This window comes from Gracilinanus agilis, chromosome 2 (assembly GCF_016433145.1).
Source record: "Gracilinanus agilis isolate LMUSP501 chromosome 2, AgileGrace, whole genome shotgun sequence".
Classification (NCBI taxonomy): domain Eukaryota; kingdom Metazoa; phylum Chordata; class Mammalia; order Didelphimorphia; family Didelphidae; genus Gracilinanus; species Gracilinanus agilis.
The window spans coordinates 523,876,115-523,894,654 of record NC_058131.1 but is presented as its reverse complement, the minus strand read 5'-3'; positions in this window follow the sequence as shown (position 1 = coordinate 523,894,654).

Below are 18,540 nucleotides of genomic sequence, written 5' to 3'. Positions count from 1 at the left end.
TTAGAACTTTTTCTCATTAGAAAACTTAAAACCATTTTGGTAATAGAAGATCTGTAGCAGATTATTTTGCCCTGATTTTTAGCATTAAGCAAAGAAATTATGAAATTACAGGGTTTTATGTTGTAATTGTTCTTGAAATATTCATTGTTATGTCTTATATCTACCCTTTATTACTCACAATTTTTATTTTGGCTTAAAATTGTTGTATAGTAAATTCGATGCTGCTCAGGACTTATAAACATGAAAGTACTTCTACTGACAAGAACTTAATTTGACATGAGGTGCTATGGAAAACTAGAGTAAATTTTCAACTAACACAGAAAAGTTAGTAACTTTCCTTTGCTAAAAATTGAATAGTGCCACAGTTTAGGAATTTTGATTTCTTGTGCTAAAAGCTACTGATAAGAATGATGTGTACAAAAATTAAGATTAAATCTGATAATTATTTTAAATATATTTTACATGTATAATTAACAATTAATAAGTTTAATGTTAAGCTTGGTATGGAGAAAAATTGAGAAAAATATGCTTTCTCCCTTCTTAGCACAGGTTCTGGGGTTTGAATATTATATATGCTGTCAAGCTTAGTTTGTGTGGTATTATTTTTGTTCAGTTGGTTTTTTTTCCCAAATCACTAGATATGGCTCTCCTGGTAAGGGAAAGAGGAGAGATATATTTTGAATTAAAGGTGATGTTAAAATAAATGATAGCAATAAATTTAAAGAGAACAAACATGTAGATATACTTTTAAAGTTTTTACTAACATAGAGTTATTAAAAGCTTTAATGCAAACTAGTGTTACATCAACTGACACTAACTGGTTCCGTATCTCTGAGCATAGAACTGGAAGAAGCCTTAGAGATCATTTAGCCCATGTATCTCATTTTATAGATGAGGAAAAACTGAGGCCAGAAGTTTGACCAAGGTTATAGTATAATTAGTATATTAGTATAAATAAGTCTAGAATTAGTTATTAATATTAGTATAATTAGTATAAAATAAGTATAAAAGTGAATTAGTATAAAACCAAGACTAGAATCCAAGACTCTTGTCTCCAAGGCCATTTCACTCTATCATATGAAATATGCCATAGCATATATGTCACAGTTACCTGGATATATTGCTGAATGGTCCCAGATGCCAACATACCTTGAAAGATTTAATGAGTCAGAGGAACTCTCCTCTCTTTAGAATGTTATCATGTAAATATTTTGGTCCTTTGCTAAGAGATTTTATCTCTAGTATAAATCACAGTACATAGAAGTTAGAAATATTTAATACTCATGGGGAATAATTACCCTTTATATCTATTTAGGTATGTTGGGCAACCTTCTTGTGATCACTATTCTGCCAAGAACCAGATCATTTCCTTTTTCTACCCCTTAAATGATCATATACAAGTAATCTCTATTTAGACCACAAGATACATAGAACAAAATAGAACATGGAAGCATTTTACCATCAGGAAATTACGCATACTTTAAAGGAATTCTGTATAGATTTAATTAGGGATTAAAATGGAATTTTTATTATGTTTCATTATAGTGAATGGTATCAATTATCATGAATGTTATCATGAATATTAGAGTAGGAGGATTGAAGACTAACCGATAAGTGCATCTCAATAATATTTTGATAATTCGAGAGGACAATACCACATTTTTTAGTACCACATTTCTTTTTAATGTTCCTGCAGCAATTCTAACATGTCACAAGGAAATAACTTAGCATGTAACCATTTCTAATGCACTGAATTCTTTAACTGGAAACTTTTACAGTGGGAGTTCTGATGACACAAGTAACAGTGGAAATGTGAGGAAGATTATCTTTTTCTTTCCTCTTCATTTTTCTGATACTAGGGTTTACAGGTTAGTGAACTACATCCTCCCACAGGTCCCTTTCTCCTAAATTTTCACCAGTGAGTATATTCAAGTATTCTAATGCCAGGTCATTTTGATAGTTACTGGGCTGACCCCCTAGTAAACAAATTTCTGAATCTGAATCATAAAGTCTTAAGTCATCAGAAGTGATCATTTATCAATACTTAGTCCCATTGTGACCTGTTAAGAATCTTTGCAGAAATACAAGGTAGCCTGATATTGTTTTCTCCTAACAGTTCACTCAAATAGTATTGAGAAATAGTGATAGAAAGAAAACAGCTTTCATCAGTATATGAGTGTGTTATATTTCAACTGCTGAAATGGATAGGGAAATATCTCCACATGCTTAGTTGGCTTTGACAGTAATAATAGTCTTTTAGTCATCTTGCTTCCCTTGTGCTTTCACCTGTAACGTTTTTTTCAACCAGGTTCATAGACCCTAGGTTAAGAATTTCTGGTTTAGGACAAGCCTCTATTATCTTCCTATTTATAGAACCACTGCTACTAGAGTCATATTACTTATAGAATTACCTAAGAAAATGCATGTACCAGGATCTGGACCAATGTCTTTGATGAATTTATGTAATTTTGGCTAGATTTGAACAGTAGAAAATTGGAAAAGTTCCCTAGGCATAAGTATTGAAGGCTTTACCACTTACCTTGGGTGGTTTGCCTAATTTTTATGAATATAGTAAGCAACTTTTGAACTTACTAGGAATAAATAACTTTATAAGCCTTTCCTGGATCATTTCATTATGTTTAGCTTCCTTAAAAAATTTCTGTCTTAGTCACATTAAACTAGAAGATGTATATCTGGTTATTCTTCCTATATAGAAAAGCAAACCTTCCTTCAGGTGTTAAAACTATTCTTGGAAATTACAGGTAAAACCTAAACCAGTTAATGTGTATTCAAGTTTCTTGGAAGCATTCAGCATTCAGGAATGATTATTCATGTTAGATTAAAAAGCTCAACTGTTTCTCAAACATCAATATATATATATATACATATATATATATATGTATATATATATATATATATATATAAATAGAAAAAGTCAGAAACTATTTAGCCTTGGAGAACTTCCAGCAGAGAAATGAAATGGTCAGGCCTAATGATTCATGATGATAACTATTTGTAGATTCAATGAGACATAGAAAACACCAGCCTTGTAACTATTGTTACATTCTCTTTTATTTACTTTATTGAGTCTAATGGATTTTGTGTGTATCTCTGTCTTCCACCTCCCCTATGCTCTCTACCTTCCAGCCAAACTGGCCTTCTTTCTGTTCCCTGAAAACAGAATTATGTCTCTTGCTTTTGTACAGGCTCTTCTCTCATAACTGGAATTCTCTCCCTCCTTATTACTGCCTCTTGAAATTCCTAGCTACCTTCCAGGCTCTCAGTTCATGTGCTTATATGAGTCCTTTACTTTACTGGTCCCATCAAAATTGGAATAGATTACAAAGAAGAAGAACCAGAAGAGACCAAAAAGAAATCAAATACTTTATGAGACAAGAAACATTAGAACAAAATCAAAAGATTAGAAAAATAGAAGAAAATGGAAACTATCTGACATTAAAAAATGACTGACCTTGAAAACAGGTCAAGGAAAGACAATTTGAGTATAAGGAAGGAAAGAAGTCAGGAGATTCACACGATCCTGGAAATCTAAATTGGAACTCTAAATGCATAGAGTATTGTTGGTATAGTACTTCATTAGTACAGAAAAGCAGAGCAACAGAATCAAGAGAATACTATCAGAAAATGGCCTGTCAGGTTGTCGTCAGTTGTCTCCAAATCAGGTTTCGAAATGGACAATGTGACTGTCTTGACTCAGGCTAGGGAGTGTAAAAAAAGATAGGGCAAAGGATACATGTAGATAGTCCTAATTCTGGTTTCATTTCTTTTGAGCTCCATGACCTCTCCTTTGCCTCTCTTTTTCTTCATGGAGACTATGTTAGGGTGGTGGTGGACTTGAGAGGAAGTACTCCCATTGGACTTCTGGGCAGAGGGGTGGGTGAAGTGAAAAATGTCCTCAGGCACTTGTGGAGAGGGGGAAAGGAGCAGCTCTCTCCAACATGCATGACATAGGTTTGCCAACATGGGCAAAGAGGCCTCATTCTTGAAAAATCTATATCCCAGACCCTAAATGATCTATATGTGGTCTCCCCCAGAAAGAGGTTTCAAAGCTCATTTAGTCCAACATGAATCCTTTTTGGAAAATTCCTCAAAAGTGTCCATCTAGCGTTTGCATGAAGTCCTTCAATTATGAGCATTTTTCATATATGGTATTAAATCTTATATCAGGGCTCTTGAATAAAAAGGTCCTAAATCAATTCCTGTATAGTAGAATTACTGTGTATTCCTATGTCTGGGATCTGAGTCAGAGAGTTCCCCCCAGTCTACTGCTTTTTTTATATTCTTTGTCTATAGGAATTCCAAGAAATGCCCCCCTCTTTTTTTAAACAGAATTTGGTTAATAAGTGAAGGAGACCAGGATTCTTTTCCTGCTTACATGATCTGGCCACTATAGGAATAGGAAAGGGCACATGGCTTGATTGACCAACTCTTAATTAGCTATCCACTAATTAGAAATATCTTGGGATGTTTCAAGGCAGGAACTGAATAATGAGCTCCTAAAACTATTAAACTGTTTGATTCAGCTTCCAGTTTGTCTCTGGTCACTAGAGACAATCATGGAGACCTATGTCTCTTTATTGGTTATGATGCTGGCCTAACCAATAAGGGGATGTATCCAATAAATTGATATTCTAACTCAAAATTAAGTCTCAAGATTATTTTTAATCATAACACAGTGGAAGGGAGCCCACTGCCTCCCAGGGTAGGCCATTTCACTTTAGCTATAATCATAAAGAAGTCTTGCCATGCATCAAACAAATGTGTCTCTGCAAATTCCACCCAAAGCTCTTAGTTCTATTTTCTGAGACCAAGCAACATGAGTCTAAGCCCTCAAATGAGATAATATATTTGCAAAGTACTTAGCACAGTGCCTGGCACATACTAGGTGCTTAATAAATGTTTATTCCACCTATTCCCTGTCCCCAGTCAATCTGACAGCACACCAAATACTTAAAAGACAATTGTCATATTCTCCCAGTCCATATCCTTCTATCTAGTGCCATTTCTCCTTATTTTGAATCACTTCACTATCCTGATTGTACTCATCAATATTATTTCCAGTTTATTGATGTCCTTTTTGAAACGTAACATTCAGAAATGAATTCAGGGGTAGCCAGATGGCTCAGTGAATAAAGAGCCAGGCATGGAGATAGGAGGTCCTGGGTTCAAATCCGACCTCAAACATTTCCTAACTGTTTGACCATGGACTAATATGGCCTCAGATATTTCCTAGCTGTGTAACCCTGGGCAAGTCACTTAACCCCAGTTGCCTATCCTTTAATGCTCTTCTGCCTTGGACCTGATCCTTAGTGTTGATTCTAAGATAGAAAATAAGGGTGTAACGAAAAGAAAAAAAAAACTGAATACATTACTCTAGATGTCAGTCAATCATTAAGTCATTCAGTCAACTTGCACTTAATAAGCACCTATCATATGCCAGACACTGTCTAAGCAAGGCACTATATAATAAAATGATTACCTCTTTAATCCTGGATACTAAGCTTCTCAATCTAAACTAACATTGCAGTTGATTTTTTCAGCCCAAGTATGAAACTTGATTCTACTATGTCATTTGTTGTTTAGTTGTTTTTCAGTTGTGTCCAACTCTTCATGACCCCATTTAACAAAGGTCCTGAAGTGGCTTGTCATTTCCTTCTCCGGGTCAATTTCCAGAGGAGGAAACGGAGGCAAACAGGGTTAAGTGACTTGTCCAGGATCACACATCTAATCTAGTAAGTGTCTGAAACTAGATTTGAATTTAGGAAGAAGAGTCTTTCTGACTCCAGACCCAGCACTATACCCACTGTACCCTTGCTGCCCAAGTCATCTCATGTCTCTATATGTTTGTGTAGTTTTGGGGGCTACTAGCCACAATTAGTCACTGCCAGAAAGAAGGGATTCATATATAGCAATGCGTTTATAGGAGCACTTTTTGTAGCAGTAAAAAACTGGAAACAAAGTAGGTGTCTATCAATTAGGAAACAATTAACCAGATTGTGATATGTAAATATTATGGGATATTGTTCTGCTATAAGGGATGAATGGTATAATGAATATAAAGAGTCATGAAAAGACTTACATGAACTGATCCAAAGAAAAGTAGGCAGAGTAGGAAAGGGATATACACAATGTAAGTGGAAAGAACAATAATTACACAATCATAAAAACAGAATGACAAGAAATTGGAAAGATGCTCATCCCAGAGAAGATATCTTCTCCAGCTCCTTTGTAGAAGTAAGGCTCCACAGGGGGAGAGAGCATTGCATATGGTGTTAGATTGTTTTTAATGCATTGATTAGTTTGATTGATTTTCTATCTTTCTTCCTGTTTTTCAAAAAAGTCTTTGTTATAAGGAATGCCTTTCTGAGAGAAAAGAGGAAGAAAAAAAGAGGGGGAAAGCTAGATGACACAAAACTAAAAAATATTAATATAATTCCATCTTAAAAGAATTTTTTTTCATTCTCCATTGTGCCCAATGTTCTAGGCAGCTAAGTAGCTCAGTGGACAGAGAGCTGAGCCTGAAGTTAGGAAGACCCGAGTTCAAATCCAGCCTTAGATAATTCTTAGCTATGTTGAACAATTCATTTTCCCTCCTCTCAGGCTCAGTTTCTTCATCTATAAAATGGGGATAACAATAGCATCTATTTCAAAAGGTTTTTGTAGGATCAAATGAGATAACAAAGCGCCTGGCACATAGTAAGCTCTATATAAATGTTAGCTATTATTTTTCTAGTCTATTAATTGTTTGCAAATCTGAGAAGTTTATTATCTATGTCTTTATTCAAGTTGGAACAGTACTAAATGAGTCCACTGCTATGCTTCAGGAATATTTGTGGAACATTATTTTTATATGGGAGGGAAAAAAGGCATATTTCTCTAAGAATTTTATGCAGCTCTTAAGTTGGATGCTATTTGTTTTACTAATAATAGGGATAGGAACTAAATGTGTGATCTCACTGCTATAGGGAACTCCTTGGTAAGTAAACCCCCTTTACCAATAATGCACATTATCTGTAATTTATAGTCTTAGAGGATTACCCAGAATGCCAGAAAATTAACTTACTTGCTCAGGATCACATAGTGAGAGGAGAGACTTGTACCCAGGTATTCCTAGCTCCACTAGGCCAGGTTTTTTTTTTTTAATCTTTATTTTATGCAGGTCCTGGATTCTTTGGCAATCAGGTGAAACCTACGAACCCCCTTTCAGAATAATGTTTATAAAGGCATAACATAAAATACATAAGATTACAAAGGAAACTAATAATATTGAAACACAGTTCTTAAAACATTTGAAGGGCCAGCTAGGGAACACAGTGGATAGAGCATCATTCCTGGAATTGGGAGGACCTGGGTTCAAAAGTGACCTCAGAAACTTCCTAGCTGTGTGACCCTGGGCAAATTTCTTAACCCTGATTGCCTGGTCCTTGCTACTCCTCTGTCCTCAAGTTGATACTAAGACAGAGCATAAGAGTTTTAAAAAAACTGAAAACCAAGTTTATACCTCCCCTCAAGAAGATTTCTAATGCTCCCTGTCATTGTTAATACTGGTCTAATAGACATCTCCTCACTAATAACCAGATTTTTTTTTCAGAGCAGCAGGAAAAGATCAAAATCATCTTATTTCTGTGTGTTTTTGTGAGTCAACTGATAAACAGACTGACCATTTCCCTGAAATCTTCAGTATCTTAGTCAAAAGAGCTACCTAATTCAACCTGTTTACCACTAGATGTCAGGAGAATCCACTTGAAATTAGTTAATTTTACTACAAAGCCCACAAATTCATAAATCTGGGTCACTGGCAGCTTTTGCTTGATCCTGTTTTTCTCCATAGTAAGCAAGACAAATGTACTTACAAAATGACACTTAGAATATTCTCATTTTCTAGTCATCTTGGCATTCACTAAACTCAAAATGAGGTTTAAGTTCACCTACGGGTGAGGAAGAGTGCAGGGAACCCTGCACAGTATCATCTGGTTTGTAGTACTTTAAAGTTTGCAAAACATTTTGCAAATCTTGACTCTTTTTTTTTTGTCCTCATAACAACCTTAGGACGTAGATGATATTATTATCTCCATTTTGTAGACAAGGAAACCAAGACAGACTGAGATAAAATAACTTATTCAGGAGCACACAACTAGTAATAGTTTCTAGGGTCAGATTTGGACTCTAAGTCCAGGGGTCTATCCCCTACTATAAATGGGTAGAACAGGGGAAAATGTATATATGTACAAAACAGGCAGATTCTTGAGACCTTGGATAATTAGGAATGAAAAGTTCTTTAGGTAGCTGATGGTAACCAGGTATTCTGCAATATTTACTCAGGGAGCTTGGAGAGTGGGCAACCTTAAGGAAAATATTTTATTTTATTCACCTAGATTTCCATTTTTATTAAAAAATTGTTAGAAACTAAAGAAATCGGCAATAAACGTGGAACATTTCAACATGTGAACAAATGTGTGAACCTGTGACATACAACTTTTAAAAAATATGCATGAAACTAAACATAGTTGTATCACCATTGCCCTCTCTTGCCTATAATGCCTTCTGAACTTCCTTCTGATTTCTTCTATTTATTTTAAACTTTTTCTTTGGTGCCCTCTTCCTATACTTCCTCTTCTTTCTTCCCTTCCTGGTGAGAGTGAGAGAGTAGTGGCATGTATAGGTGCCACACCCTAGTAAAACCATCTCAGCAGACGGGCTAAACCAGGTTGAGGGTAACCAACAAGCCTCAAATCTGTCAGTGACTTAAAAGGATGCCTACCCTGAGCATGGGAAGACTTCCCTTGGTGGAACAGGTGGATGAGAACAACTTGTTCCAAGAGCCAGGAAGCTGAAGGAGGTGCTGTAATACACTTAGAGCTTGGTTAGACATCTAAGAGGCCAAGGCCATCCACTGCATCGAAGGGCCATGGCCAGTTGTCTGGACTTTTGCCTTACCACTGGATTTGGATGACTCTGGAAGAGAGGGTGAAGTTGATGACTTTGTGCAACTCTGGCCCACTTAAACACAATTCACATGCAAGCTAAGACATCATCCCCCACGATGTCATTGACCCTTTTGGAAAAAGGATGATGAAATAGCACCCTCTCTGACGATGAAAATATGATGAGGTATTAAGGATACAAATGCAAAAACTAGGTAGACCCTTATCCTAAGAAATTCACATCCTACTGCATTAAATACCTTAAAGAAAGGCAGCATGTTGTCTGGGTAGAGAACCAGTCTTGGGAGTCAGGAAGCTTGGGGGCCAAATTCTACTATTTGTGTGTAACCATGGGCAAATCTCTTAATTTCCATAACTGAACATTTAATTTAATTTTTAAATTTAGTTTATTTATTTAGAATATTTATCCATGGTTACATGATTCATGTTCTTTTCCTTCCCTCTTCCCTCCCCGCTCCTGGAGCTGATGAGCAATTTCACTGGATTATATACATGTATCATTCATAACTGAACATTTTATTTACTTATTTATTTTTACTCTTACCTTCCATCTTAGAATCAATACCATGTATTCTAAGGCAGAAGAGTGGTAAGGGCTAGGCAATGGGGGGTTAAGTGACTTGCCCAGGGTCACACAGCTGGGAAGTGTCTGAGATTTGGCTCTCTGTCCACTGAGCCACCCAGCTGCTCCCTTATAACTAAACATTTTAAAGGAGAGGTTGGAAGACTATTTGTTGGGGATATTTAGAGAGGATTACTTTTCTGGCATGGAGTCAGACTATATTACCTTTGGTGGCTTCTTTCAAATCTGAGGTTCTATAATTCCCTGAAAGGGGGCAAAGGATATGACCTGGAGACTGGGAAATGTTTATAATAGTTTGGGTAAGAAGTCAGAGTGAATAAATAAATGAATGAGTGAAAAAAAATTAAGCACTCACTATATATAAAGCATTGTGCTAAATGTAAGGATTCAAATAAGATGGAACAATCCTTGTTTGCAAGAAGCTCACATTCTAATGAATAAGGCCAACCTTGGATCAGGATGATGGCAAAGTGTGGAGAGATCACAGGTGTAGGTTGTCCCTTGTACATATAGCCTTATATATAAACAGACAAGGTATTGCTTATGGAATAATTTTTTGTATGTTGTTCACTCATAACGATTAACATGTCAGACTGACTCATCTCTCTTTTTCTTTGCAATTTGGCCAGTTTGGGGCTTTCTTGGAGTTTCCAATGATTAGGAACCAGATATGGGCAGCTGAATAGTTTGGTGGATAGAACCCTGGGCCTGGAGTCAAGAAGACCAAGTTTTAGGTACTTACTGGCTGTATGACTTTGGGAAAATCACTTAACTTCTGTTTGCCTCAATTTTCTCCACTGTAAAATGGAGATAATAATAGTACATACCTCCCAGAATTATTGTATGGATCAAATGAAGTGAGATTTGTAAAGCGCTTAGCACATTGCCTAGCACATTGTTGTTGTTAAGCTGTTTTTCAGTTGTATTCATCTCTTGCCAACCCTGATGTTGGGGTGAGATTAGTATCTTATTCCAAGAATTAGTGACTCAGCCAATCTCCATGGCAAGGGAACAAGCTTTATTGAGAGAGGTAGCAAGGTCGTGGAATGGTCCTGGTGATGGAGTGGCTATGTCAAGGGAAAGGTACAGGGAGGGAAAGATTTTCAGGAATGTTTTTTATCTTGCTTGGTTACTAAGGAACAAGTCATTTGTTTGGGTGGTTGTTGCCCTGCAGTTCCCAAAGTACTGATGTCACTTTATCCATGGTTCACTTGTTTCCCCCCTGGGGTGTGTATGTGTGTATGTGAAACAATGCAAATAGGATGCTAATGATTTGCTAAATACTCTGGGGTAACTTCAGATTACTTTTGCCTAATTCTGCATAGACTCCAAAGGAAGGAAAGCCCTTAGTCCACTGTGCCTATGCTGATTGGCTGGTTACAGAACTCCTGCTTACATCTTTATAGCAACCTGTCAGCATCTGTACCCCAACCTGTCTGCATGGCAACCCACATCAGCTCTGCAGGGGACTCATGTTGGGTGTGCTGGCTAGAATAAGCAGAAAGTCCCTAACCACGCCCCGCCTTTCTCCTTTCTTCTTTTAGGTCATGTTTGTGTTCATAACTCATAGAAATCCCTGATTGTGTATGTATCATGTATGGAAACTCTTATGTATGTATCATGTAACCTATGACCCCCCACCCCCTTACCAAAATCTACCCTGAACCTTGGCTAGAGGTGTATAAGGCTGATTGGGTTTTGAGGGGTGTGCATGAGCACAGAAGAGGGTCGGGATTGGATTTAGGGAAGTGATCAAGAGCACGGAGAAGAAGAAGATCGGTTAATTTTCTGGTAGATTGTGAGCCCCTCCAGTGCACAAGGAAACCCCCCACCTTGAAACAATACTTAAACACCTACCTAAAGCTTAGCAGGTGCCTCCCAACTGAGTTTACATCTTGGTTGTGGACTGCCCTCTGCAGATAAGAGTAATAAATTGGCTTGTTGCTTTGTGATCTCAGAACCTTGATGGTTTTTTTTTTTTTTTTTTTTTTTTTTTTTTTTTTGTCAGTGGGCTCACATCCCACACAACTCCATTTGGGGTTTTCTTGGCAAAGATACCAGAGTGGTTTGCTATTTCCATCTCTAGCTTATTTTACAGATGAGGAACTGAGGCAAACGGGGCTCAGCGACTTGTCCAGGTCACAAAGCTAATAAGAATCTGAGGCCAGATTTGAACAAAGGAAGATGAAACTTTTTGACTCCAGATCTAGCACTCCAACTAACCTAGTGAACAATAGATGATTAAATAAATGCTTATTCCCTCCTCTCCACTCCTTTCCTTAGGGACTGCTTCAGAAAATGGTTGTCAGGAACATACTAGCTTTATCTTGTAGCAGGATCAAATGAGATAACAAGTATAAAACACTTAGCAAAGTATGTGGTACATATTATGTGTTCTTCCTTCTCCATCTCCTCCTCCTTCTTACTGGTTCTACAACTCGTAAGTCCCACTAATGCTTCTTTAAAAAACAAAACAAAACAAAATCTTACCTTCTGTCTTAGAACTGATACTAAGCATTGGCTTCAAGTTAGAAGAATGGTAAGGGCTAGGCAATTGGGGTTACAGGATCACACATCTAGGATATCTAAATCAGATGCAATGCTCTCATTCACTAATGGTTTGCACTCATGCCTTCCTTAACTTTCAAGAAGTTAGGCATTGCCATCTCCTCACACAGTAGGAAGGACATATATCCATCACTAGCAGCACAAAATTAGGCTTGGAGAGTGCTGATTTCTTCATCCAGGATCCAGATAATTACTGAAACCTGAAACCATTGTTCTTGCTGTCACCATCGAGGTTCAAATGGGAATCCAGAGTTCAGGACACAGCTGCCAATTTCTTCCTGTCTCTTCCCTACTAACCTTCATACTTTTCCAACACTAAATCTAATCCAGGCTTCTCCTGTTGTTTGTCAAAACTTCTGTGCTTGGAGGCTTCTTATGCCTTGAATTCATCTATAGCCTTTTGGGAATAAGATTATTAAAGAAGATATAGTACTGATTATATGTTCATTGAATGTTGCAGAATGTATGATACTCTTTATAGTGTATTTCCCCCCTTTTTTGTATTTTAATTCAGCTTAGATCTTAACACTGTAAAAAGAACTCATAAAAATTTCTTGTTATATAGTGAGGACATTATCAGGCATTACATACTTGGTCATGAGTTGCTGATGCCTAGTCCCCATGCAGTAAAGAAGCAAACAAAAGGTGCAGGGAAGAGTTGAGGCCATCTACATTTCTTCACCTCAACCCTTTCCTGTTGTAAATTCCTACATATTTTTTCCATGTCGGGATAGGAATGTGCAAGTAGGAGATCACTGAGAAAAGGGACATGAGATTTAAACTTTAGGTAGATTTTCCTCCTTGTCAGAATTATTTCTCTTTATATTTTCAAAATTTGTTTTCTTGAGAATTCCCTGTCCTTACTAGGCTGACTTCTCCTATAGTATTTTCCAAGGTCATGAGATCCTATCTATCCTTTCACTGAACACTTTGAAATTTGCTGTTTCTAAATCTAGGATAAAAGATAAACTATTTTTGTTTTTTTTTTCCCTCCTCTTCTCCTCTATAACCAATTCTAAGAAGGGGTCACTTTCTCCTAGAGTTCCCATCATTTTAACCATCAATAACCAATTCCTCTTTGTTAATGGGAATTTAATCCAGAAGTTCCCTTCACTGGTTCCTTCACCTTTTGAAGAATGGAATTATCATCCATCTTTTGCCTCCTTGCATTCACAGAAACCGTTTGCCTTGTTTGGAAAGCATGACCTTTTCATCTTCCCTCTGAGAATCATTGCCTTCCTTCAAACTTCAACTCAGGTATCAACTCCTGTGATCTCCCAAGTACTGTTTCAGATTTTTTTATGTGTTTTTGTTATCCGTCAGGAGAATGTAAGTTCCTTGAGGGCAGAGACTGTTTTGGTTCTTTTGTGTTCCCAATCCTTAGTACCATGTAGAGGACCAATGACATCATGGAGAAATGTCTTGATTTGTGCATAAATTGGATTTAAGTGAGTTATAGAAAGTTATTAGCCTCATTCTTTCTTCCAGTCATCCAAGTCCAGTGGCCAGACAAAAGTCAGGATGACTGGTGATGGCCCAGAATGCAGTGGATGACTCTGGCATCTTTGATGTCTGACCAAGCTCTAGGCACTCCACAGTGCCCACTTAAACTGCCTCCATGGCTACTGGAACAAATTGTTCTCATCTGCCCATTCTTCTGGGGGAAGTCTTCACATGCTTGGAGTAGACACCCCTCTAATTCACCAAAGGATTTATGCTCATCAATTATCCTCAACCTGCTTTAGCTTCTCTGCTGATAAGATTTACTGAGGCATGGCTGCTGTGCATGCTATAGCTTCTTGCCAGAGGTGAGATTTGAGTATCAAGCAGACACCAAAGGTGGATGAGCAGCCCTGAAAAGGGCCCAGCAAACCCTTGTGCCATAAGTACTAATCTTCCTTGAACATTCATACACCCCACTGTATGTAATAAGTGCTTGTTGAATTGAATTTTTTGAAGCATAGACACATAAAAAATAATTGAGGACTATGACTACTTAACAGTAAAAATCTTAAACCACCTGAAGAGCTCAAAGCACCTACTGGTAATAGTCAAGTATCTTATTTGAAGGAAATTGTGTTTACATTAACAAAGACCTTGGTTATCTCAATTATGCAGAATTAATCACTATGTTATAAAGGATTCATTGTAACACGAAGAACTGGTTCTGAGACATCTACTATGACAGAAAATCATTCTTTATAATATATTTTTTGTAATGAGATTCTCATTGGTTCATAGAGATAGAGCTAGAAAGGATCTTGGAGATTATCTAGTCCGACCTCCTCATTTTGTAGATGAGGTAAATGAAACAAAAAAGGGAACAATGACTTTGCCTGGGGATCACAATGCCTAGTGTCAGGGGCAGAATTTGGAACCGTTTGACTCCAAGTCCAGCACTCTCTCCAGACTCTCTCAGTACTCTTGGTCAGACATTAAAGATACCAAAGTCATCCACTGCATCCTGGGCCATCACCAGTCATCCTGACTTGTCTGGCCCCTAGCCTTGGGTGATTCTGGAAGAAAGAGGAAGCTAACAACTTTCTGCAACTCTGCCTCACTTAAATCCAAATTATGCTCAAATTAAGACATTATCCCATAATGTCATTGTGTGATAATGAAATTAAAACTACCCTGCTCATTCTTAGATCTAATCACCAAAAGTGTAAACAACCCCACTTCTCAAGTGGGGAGGTCTGTAACCCACTTGTGCAAGAGTGGGTGACAAATCAGAATTGACTGACTGTCCCCCGGGCAGTCCTAAGTAAAGCATCTGTTGTGATTGAACATGTAAACTAAGAGGAAGACACAGGAAATGACAAAAAAGAAGTGCCTTTAAAAGGGAGTGACAACTTCCTGTAACTAACTTCTTGTTCGTTTCTTAGACCTGGAGGAGCTCTGGCTGGGACCTTGAACTTGGTGATACTGTTCTTAAATCTCTCCCTTAGAACTACACGTGGTGAGTGTAAAGACTGACCTTTCCTGGATTTCTCTGAAGGAACTCTCCTTTCAAGAGAGGCATCCTAACTGGAGCTTTTGCTTTATCCACCCCCCGGCCCTTGGTCCTTAGCCCTCGACCCAAGGCTGAGTCTTCTCTGGGTGAGGACTAATTAGCCCTGCCTGGGTTGAGCCAGGGTCTGGAGCAAATTATTTAGTTAGGTTAATTATCTTACCTTATCCTCTCTCTGATTTTCTTACTCTCTCTCATTTGTAAATAAACTACCATAAAAGTCATTTTGACTGGAGGTTTTTTATTAGGAATTGATATTTATTCAATTCCTTGGCAAACACCGCTTTTTAACATTTAGTCAACCAAACCCTACTTTTTCTCCCTTACAATTGATTCTCTTCAAAAAATGAAGAATGAGGGGGCAGCTAATTGGCTCAGTGGATTAAGGGTCAGACCTAGAGACAGGAGGTCCTCAGTTCAAATCTGATCAAAGCTGTATGACCCTGGGCATGTCACTTAATCCCCATTGAGTACCCCTTACCACCCTTCTGTCTGCATAGTATTGGTTCCAAGACAGAAAGTAAGAGTTTTTTTAAAAAAAAGAATGAACACCAGGGGGCAGCTGGGTAGCTCAGTGGATTAAGAGCCAAGCTTAGAGACAGGAGGTCCTAGGTTCAAATCTGGCCTCAGACACTTCCTAGCTGTGTGACCCTGGGCAAGTCACTTGACCCCCATTGCCTAGCCCTTGCCACTCTTCTTCTGCCTTGGAGCCAATACACAGTATTGATTCTAAGATGGAAGGTAAAGGTTTTAAAAAAAAAAGAATGAACAACAACTGTGTACTGAATTAAGTAAATGAGGGAACCATGTAAAGTTTCTAGGTAATGGGTTGTGGGTTGGACCAGTGCTGTAGACCCAATGTAGTCTGCCCACAGTATAGAGCCAAGTGGTAGGCCTCAGTCCTATGGGTTGCAGACAACACAATCTGACTGCTCAGAAGGATGTAAAAAACAGATCTTGGTTTATCAGAGAAACTCAGGATGGGTTGTGGACCAGGGAACCTGGAGAGCCCTAACTCTTCTAACTCCTCCTACCTCCTGACCCACAAGGGTCCACTTCTGTCCCAATAAATTGGGCTGCTCTATTATACTGTATCTGTCTGCCTATGATTATTCCAGCTATCTTCACCTAGAACTAACTGGTCCCCTGAATAAACAGGGACAGTAAAGTCAATGCAGATGGATTGGCTAGAAGGCCAAAAGCCAAAGCCTTGGTGGTCTGGCTCTGTTAGGCAAGATAGAGATCAGGTCCATGGCTCTCACATAGAATGGGTAGAAATGTTGATAAAGCCAAGAAATAGGTCACAATGTATTGGGCTCAGGAAAGACTTCTTGAGATTCGGGAAACCTCTAAGGCAGTGGTTCCCAAACTTTTTTGGCCTACCACCCCCTTTCCAGAAAAAATATTACTTAGCGCCCCCTGGAAATTATGAAACTATTTATTGAACTCAGAATAGAATGTAATACAAAAAAAGTGTGGCCATAACTGCCCCCCTGGATCGCTGCAGCACCCACCAGGGGGTGGTAGTGACCACTTTGGGAATCATTGCTCTAAGGGAAGTCAGGAACACAGCTTCTTTCTCAGGCTTGATCTAAAGATGGCCACAGGAAGGAAGGTCTTGCTCTCATCAGTCTCCAGATATCAACCCTATCTCCTCTTATCTGGTCCTGTCCCTTCCAGAACCTCCACCCATTCAGTTCTGCCGGTATGCCAGCTCTCCTTTGCAATTCATTTGCAAATGCCCAAACCCTCTGCAAGTTTTCCATTCTTTCTATTTTGTACATGGTTCTCTACTAAGGATTGTGGACACAAAGAGAACCAAAACAGCCTCTGCTCTCTCCTGTTGTCTATCCTGTATCTTTTTTTTTTTTTGTCTCTAGTTTTTTTCCTTCATTTTACTGTTTTATGTGTTAACATTTAACCTGGTTACAAAACATTTCACAAGATACATCCCAGCTTTCATCCTGTTTAGTTTACTTGACTTCATCCAGAATAAAATTCCTTTTCTAGACTTTGTACCTTTGTCCAGATCATTTGATCTTTTTCTAAAAAGTTTTTCTCTTCTGTCAGTATCAATTCTAAGATAAGAGAGTGGCAAGGCTAGTCAATCAAGGTTAAGTGACTTGCCCAAGGTCACACGCACCTAGGAAGTTTCTGAGGCCACAGACCATTTATTCCTCATGGCTATAAGAACCTTTCTTTTCTCATGACTTTCTCTTTCTCTTATAACCTATCTCTTGAATAAATTATGGTTTATTAATATAATATTTTAGTTCTGAGACAGTATGGTATAGTGAAGAGAGCTACCCTTGGAGCCAGGGAGACCCCCCCATTTGTGATTTTCTTGGCAAAGATGCTAGAGTGGTTTACCATGTCCTTCTCCAGATCATTTCCAGATAAGGAAACTATTGGCCAACAGCCAATAGCTGGACTTGCTCCGAATCACACAGTTAATAAGTGTCTGAGGCCAGATTTGAACTCAGGAAGATGAGTCTTTCAGGGTAGACACTATCTACTGTGTCAACTAGCTGTCCATACAAGGCACCTTACCTTGTATATATCATGTGCTGAATAAATGCTTTTTGGACAGAGTGAGAAAGAATAAAATCAAAGGTAGTAGAACTTCAAAAAGGAGCACTAAGGAAATAAATTGTTTGGGCCTCTGTTTATTTCTTTGAGTTTACTTTGTTAAACAGTATACAAGTTAAAGGTTTTATGTATGAGTTTTGTGAGAGTAGTGGATAGGTTGCTGGTCTTAGATCAAATGAGATATTTGTAAAGAACTTAACATAATACCTGGCACATAATAGGTGCTTAATAAATCCTTGTCTCTCTGCCTATCTCACTCCCTTTCTCTCTCTCTCTCTCTCTTTCTCTCTCTCTCTCTCTCTCTCTCTCTCTCTCTCTCTCTCACACACACACACACACACACACACACACACACACACACACACACACACACACACACCCCTCAGTTCAAGTCCTACCTCATACACTTAATAGCTGGATGACCCTGGGCAAAGCATTTAACCTTTCTCAGCCTTAGTTCCTTATCTGCTAATTGGGGACAATAATAGTCCTTGCTTCACAGTGTTATTAGGACCAAATGAGCTAATATGTTTGTAAAGCACTTTGCAAACTTTAAAGAGCTGTATGTTGGCTATTTTATATGTTTATTAGCTTTTGTTTTTAGTCAGCTTTAATGAAAAAAAATTGAAAGCAAATAAAACTTGTCAAGTACCAGTTCCTCCCCTTAATTTTTCTCTACTGAAGTTAAACCCTAAGCCATGGTTTGCAATTAAAGCTCACTTTAATGAACACCTAGGATTATCCACAAGATGAAGAAACTTCTGTGGAGTATTCTTGTACGTTGTTCATTTAGGGGCCAGGACACAGTTCTGAATGAGAAGAAG